General features: G+C 38.0%; 1 long non-coding RNA gene across 1 annotated transcript in view; it reads right to left on the reverse strand.

Moving 5' to 3' along the window:
• Positions 1–3,458, reverse strand: part of LOC122322865 — a 29,183-nt gene extending 25,725 nt beyond the window's left edge. Inside the window, exons 1-3 of the long non-coding RNA XR_006246915.1 lie at positions 3,210–3,458; positions 1,064–1,243; positions 242–525 (exon numbers count right to left, since the gene is read on the reverse strand). This is a non-coding gene — a long non-coding RNA (uncharacterized LOC122322865). The remainder of the gene's footprint in view (positions 1–241; positions 526–1,063; positions 1,244–3,209) is intronic.
• Between the last annotated feature and the right edge of the window lie 2,542 nt (positions 3,459–6,000).

Consider the following 6,000-nt stretch of genomic DNA (forward strand, 5'->3'; position numbering starts at 1 on the left):
GGTATGAAAAGTGTGAAGTGGTTTCGCTAAAGGATGGTTTGGTTCCGTTTGGGACTTTATGAACTAATTATATTGATTCCCGTATCTGAAGCTTTAAGGAAAGGTTTACTTTCCACTTCAAAAAGTGAATTTCAATCCGCAATTTGGCGATATGAGATTGAATATATGTGAATTGAATCTTTTCGATATAAGATTCAAGTCTTAAGCGGATTAAAGATATTTGAATGTTTCGATAACTCACCTTAGTGCTTGATTTCTTGTGTCGTAGTTAGGTTCGTAGTATTATGATATCGTATAGATTTGACAATTCGGATACGTAAGTATTACCAGCTATTATACATTGTAACTTAGTTTTGTAGAACGAAAAACGAAAGATAGCTGTTCTGTTTACTCCGATATTCATATATGCTTATATACACACACTTAAAGGGTTGTTGTATATATATAATTATACATATAAGGGATATTGCTCTCAAATTTCTTGTTGGCTCTCTTTGCTTTAGTTAGTTTTCACTTTGAATTTGGCTGGAAGTGCGGGCGAGATTATCAATTTCATCATCATCATCATCATCATCATCAGCAACATTTGAATGGGAATCATTTTCAAAATTATTACTATCATTTTTATATTATCATATTATTATTATGTATTATAATCATAAATATATTTCTGCACGTCACTTTTGTTGGTTAGACAAACAAAATAAAATATGTAAAAAAAAATTAATTTCATATTGAATATAGACGAAGGCGCGCTCTATACAAAGTGCCCAGACACACACGCACATAAACACTCACATACACATATCAGTCAAACACACACACACACACACACACACGTACAGGGCACAAAATAGAGACACGTTCCCGTTCGCGTTCGCGTTCGCGTTCGCGTTTTCTTTGAGATACGTTTGAATGGATTTTTGAGTGTATTTGTATTCGATTCGAGACGCGTTCGGTTTGCTGTTGTTTTTCTTGTTGTTGTTGTTGTTGTTGTTGTTCCTGTTGTTGTTGCTGTCACGTTTTGGCATAACTATTCAATTATCATTTATTGGCGCATTACTATTGCTTGCTAATCACTGCCGATGGCTGCTCATCCCTATGCCTCGCCTCCTGGCTGAGTGCGGGAATGCGTGGGCACCTCATTGCGGCCACTTGGACAATTCCAGCTCATTGAACGCGTTTAGGCCAACTGGGAATTGGCTTTGACTGCGGCTGTTTCTTTTTTGGTGTTGTTGTAATACTGCAATGGCAACGGAAAGCAAAAAGGAAACGGAAATTCATATCGGCTCTTTTAATAAATTTGCCATAAAATGTGGCAAATTGGGCACGCGCTATATTTACTTAATAAATATATATATAAATATATAGACATATATGCAAATAATGAATAAAAATAACTATTGTTTTTATCAAATTGAGTTTTTTTTGCCTGTCAATTTTATTATTTTTCTAATTAAAGCTTTTATTTCTTGTTTAGATGTTGTTTCTTCTCTGCTTCTAATTCGTTGCAAAAGGGCCTCTCATCTTTTCATTATTCTCTAGCTGCTCTTTCAAGAGTTAAGCTTTTATTTTCTTTCTTTCTGTTATCCTTCTAATTGTATTTATTTTTGCTTAGTAGTAGTTTCGTAAGCGTTTTACTGGCTGCATAGACACATTTATTTAAAATCTACAGATCTATGCCAAATTTGGTTCTCTCTTTACTTAATTCAGTTTCTCTCTCTCTCTCTCCCCCTCTCTCTCTCTCTCTCTCTCTCTCTCTCTCTCTCTATCTATCTCTCCCCCATACACAGCTGTCTCCCTCTCTCTCTCTCTATCTATTTTCCCTTTATAAATTATTGTAACTGCCTTATCATTCTTATTCAATGGCAATTTCAGATCGTTTGGCATCCCGTTCAGCCCTTTTTCTTGTGAATTCTAGTTGATTATTCTGCTTTCGCTTTCAATTTAGTAGTGTCTTCGCAAGTTTGACTTCTGTACTCGAACTTTGCATTTAGTTAGCATGCTTAGATCCCCTTTGCACAACTTCTCCTCTTGCTTGCTTTCCTCTGCTTCTTGTTCACCTTATTCTGTGTCCCACTTATCCTCTTTTTCGTTTAATGTTCTGCACAAGGCTTTTAAACTCGTCATGCTTATTGATATAAGTAAGTAGAATTCACACTACGGATGCTTGACGCTGTCAGCACATTCAAAGGCAAAGCAGAGCTGAAACCAACCAAACACCCAACCACCCAACCACCCAACCACCCACTCACCCACTGTTCCACTCCACTCCACTTCTATTCCCCCTAAGTTAAGCTCCATGCCCCACAGGCAGATGAGTACGAAATTTGCACATTAAACGAGAAATTCTCTGATTTTGTTAAGTTCGAGAATGCGTAAAGTAATTTAAGTGAATTTTAGCTTTGACTTCAGATTTGACTTTGTCATTTCTACTTGCTATTATTCTCTTATTTCTTGTGCGTCTTTGATAAAGCAATTCATTTTGTTGCACTGAATGTTGCCTGCCGTTGCACATTTTGGGTGGCGTCAGCTGAAAGTTAAACAACTTTTGATTGACAAAAACATATAATAAAAAATAAAAAATGCCAGCACTGGAAATTGTAACTTTTGGCTTAAGTTGTTTCTCACTCTGTGCAACAAAATGGCGAATTTAACTGATGCTTACCACCTACAAAGAACACGCACACATAAGCAAATTTCAAGGACTTTTGACAGTGCGCAAATACTTGCTAGCACCCAGAGAATCTTTCCGAAATTAAAACCAAATTACACATTAAAGAACATTTCGAATAAAACCCAAATAACACCAACGAATCCACATGTGAAAATCATAAACGTAAAAAAATACACACACACAAAAACATATACACAAACGAGAGAATGGTTTTATAGAGCTCCGATTCCCTGCAATGTTATGAATATGAAAATGATTTTAACGAAGCGACACGTCAAGAAACTTATGTATCCACAAATATACAAGTATATATCTGAATATCTGAACATTTTGAACGCGGCTGAGGCAGATTTTTGGATTTACGTCACAACAGTTTTATGGCTCTTTAAATACTAATTAAAGCCAAATCAAAATCGAAAAAAATAAATTGTATATGAATAAATAGATATTGGCTTCTTTTTATTGTTATTCAAAGGTGGCCGCCAAATCATTATGTAGATAATGAGAATTCGGACGATTCGGAGGCACCTACCTCATGCGGCACAGCAGCGCAGCATCAACAAGCAGTCACCAGTTAACAAAAAAAAAAAAACAATATATTCCAGATTTGAGGAAAAAAAACAGTAATACTTTTCACGACAATTAGAAACAAACGAGTTTGAGATTTTGAAAAACAAATAAAATGAAGCGGTCACGACGCGAAGCGGAGTAGAGCAAAGAGGCAAAGAATCTGCGTTGAAGCACCAATAAAAAAAGTACAAAAAAAAGGATTTCTTTATCTTTTTTGTTATTTTTTCCTTGTTTTTTTTTTTTAGATAGTTGCTTTTGAACCGTTAGGCGCTATGCAAATGAGCTTTCTTCCTCTTCCCCATGCGTTGCAAGCTCTGTTGCACGACGACGATGACGAGCACAACGACGACGGAGATAACAGCGACAACGACGGAGATAGACGCTGGCGTTGGCTGCTGCCGCTACTAACGCAAACACAACGTCGACCGACGAGGAGCACGGCTCACAAATGGGCTCCACGAGGGCAACTGCTGCGTGGTGCGTGCGGCTATTGCTACTGCTACTGCTACTACTGGTGCTGCGTGCTGCTGCTGCTGCGTACTGCTGCTGCTGCTGCTGTTGCTGCTGCTGCTTGTGCTGCTGCTGCGAAACGTTGCGTTCGTCGCGTTCGCGGCTCTTGACATCGCGGCGTATACCCAACGACTGTTTGGCCATTGACGCAGCGGCCGTGCTGGAGACCTGCTGAGCGATGCGGCCACGCTGCAGGTTCGTTCGGCACGACGCACGACGCCGGACGCTGAGCGAGCGAAACCGAAACGTTAAATTGCCATCCGATTCGGCATCGGAATCCGAATGCAGTCGCTGTCGCTGTCGCAGTCGACGTCGCAACATTGGCTGATGATGCTTTCACCTTGAGCTTTTTTGCTAAATGCGATACTTTTTTTGTATATTCATCATCAGCCGCAACAACAGAAGTAGCACCAGCAGCAGTAGTACCAGCAGCAGCAGCAGCAACATTCGATATCGAAAATAAAAGCTTATCCGCCGCAGCGCCTGGCGACAACATCCGAATTTGAAGGTCAGCAGGCAGAATTTGAGCTTTTTCTTTATTTTGCGGTAGCCAGCAAGCGCAACAATCCGTTGCATGTAGACACAAAGTAAGTGTGTGTGTGTGTCTCAAAATGCCGGCAAAAGCTTTGTTTCGCCTATTTCCTGCTTCATTTCGTTCTTTTTGCGTTGCGTCGGTAATTAAATGGGTTAACGCGGCAAACGAAACCGACTGTAGCACATTTTCGAAATTCCAATTCCATTCCCAACAGGAAACGGAAAGCTTCCAGCAAAAGCTTGCCAAAGCTTCAGTTCAATCTGAGATTAACACTCTACTTGCCCAAAATAATGGGCGTTGGGGCAATGCAACTTTGGACATTAATTACAAATGTAATCAAAGCATTTTATTATATTTACAAATTATTATCCAAAGCAAATTTGAAGCTAACTAAAATTAAAAAGCAATAATAGCTGGAGCCTTTAGTTCGTTGGGAAACTTTTGATTTATTTGTTAGAAAGTAAGTCAATTATTTCGATAAAGTTGCGCAAAAGTTAGTAGAAATAATTGTGAACATTTTTCTACATTTTTGGTAGCTTGGTCGATGTGACCCAACTGATAATATTTACATTCGAAAACGAAGCCAGTATCATAATTGTTAATTTCAAAATAAGTAATGAGATACACGGGGAAGAATAAATTTATTTGCCGAAATTTTTACAGTTTGAATTCTTAAACGATCTATGGGATAACAAGTAATATTCTGATTTTATTAAGCTGACGCTGATTAGGGAGTTAAATGTTTTTGAGGGGTTCGAAAACTCTCCCTTTTGATTTTCATATTATTATTATTTTTTTTACAAGTGCCGAAATATTTAAGTCATTTTTCTCCAGCTCCATGAATCCTAAGCACGAAGTTCTTTGATTGATTTGGCAACACGCACAAATTTTCCAAAACTTTGTGGCTGTGGAAAACATTCTACGAAGATAAGGGATGAAATGAAATGACCCTCAAATCGCTTCCGGGATTTTTTATGCACACGTCAAGCAAGAAAATTCGTCATTCCTGTCTGCATCATCTGGAGCCTTTTTCTAAATCATTTTGATGCACTCAGTAATAATAAGATATTTTCGGCTCATCACCATCAAATGTTGACGGTCAGTGTATAAAATATACAACCGGTCTTACAAATAAAACCAATGAGTGCTAAAATGGTCTTTAATATTATTTATTCAAATTGACAAATAGCAAATAGCCAAATAGTCAAATGCATCTTCCACAAATCATCTGGCATTCACATATTGTAATTAATTGTCCTTGGCTCTTCTGGCACAAAGTTGCCTTCAGCTGCACATTCATTCTGAATATCGTTATATCCGCCTTCTCGTCAATTTCCTTGTCTGCAGTGCTTTTCGACTTTTATCTACATGTCCAAATTGACAATCAGATGACATCTTGCAAGCAGCAACATCCAATTTAATAAAGGCATTTTCTTATCTGCGTATCTCAACATCATATTTTCCAATAATTCAATGTAAATATGTCGGTTCTTACACAACCAGAATTGTTAGCTTTGGCAAAAGCAAAAGCAGCTGAAGCTTTTTGGCTGCTATGACACCAGGATAAGCTTCCCTGACCAAAAAAGAAGAAAAAACAACAATAAAAATAAAACACGCAACAAAATCAACAGTTGCCAGGCAAAGTAAATCAAAATAATATTTGTGTATATACACTTGGTTGGCACCTACACCGAGCCCGAATTTAAAT

The sequence above is a fragment of the Drosophila grimshawi genome, unplaced genomic scaffold (assembly GCF_018153295.1).
Source record: "Drosophila grimshawi isolate 15287-2541.00 unplaced genomic scaffold, ASM1815329v1 contig_1006, whole genome shotgun sequence".
In the NCBI taxonomy this organism is placed as follows: Eukaryota; Metazoa; Arthropoda; class Insecta; order Diptera; family Drosophilidae; genus Drosophila; species Drosophila grimshawi.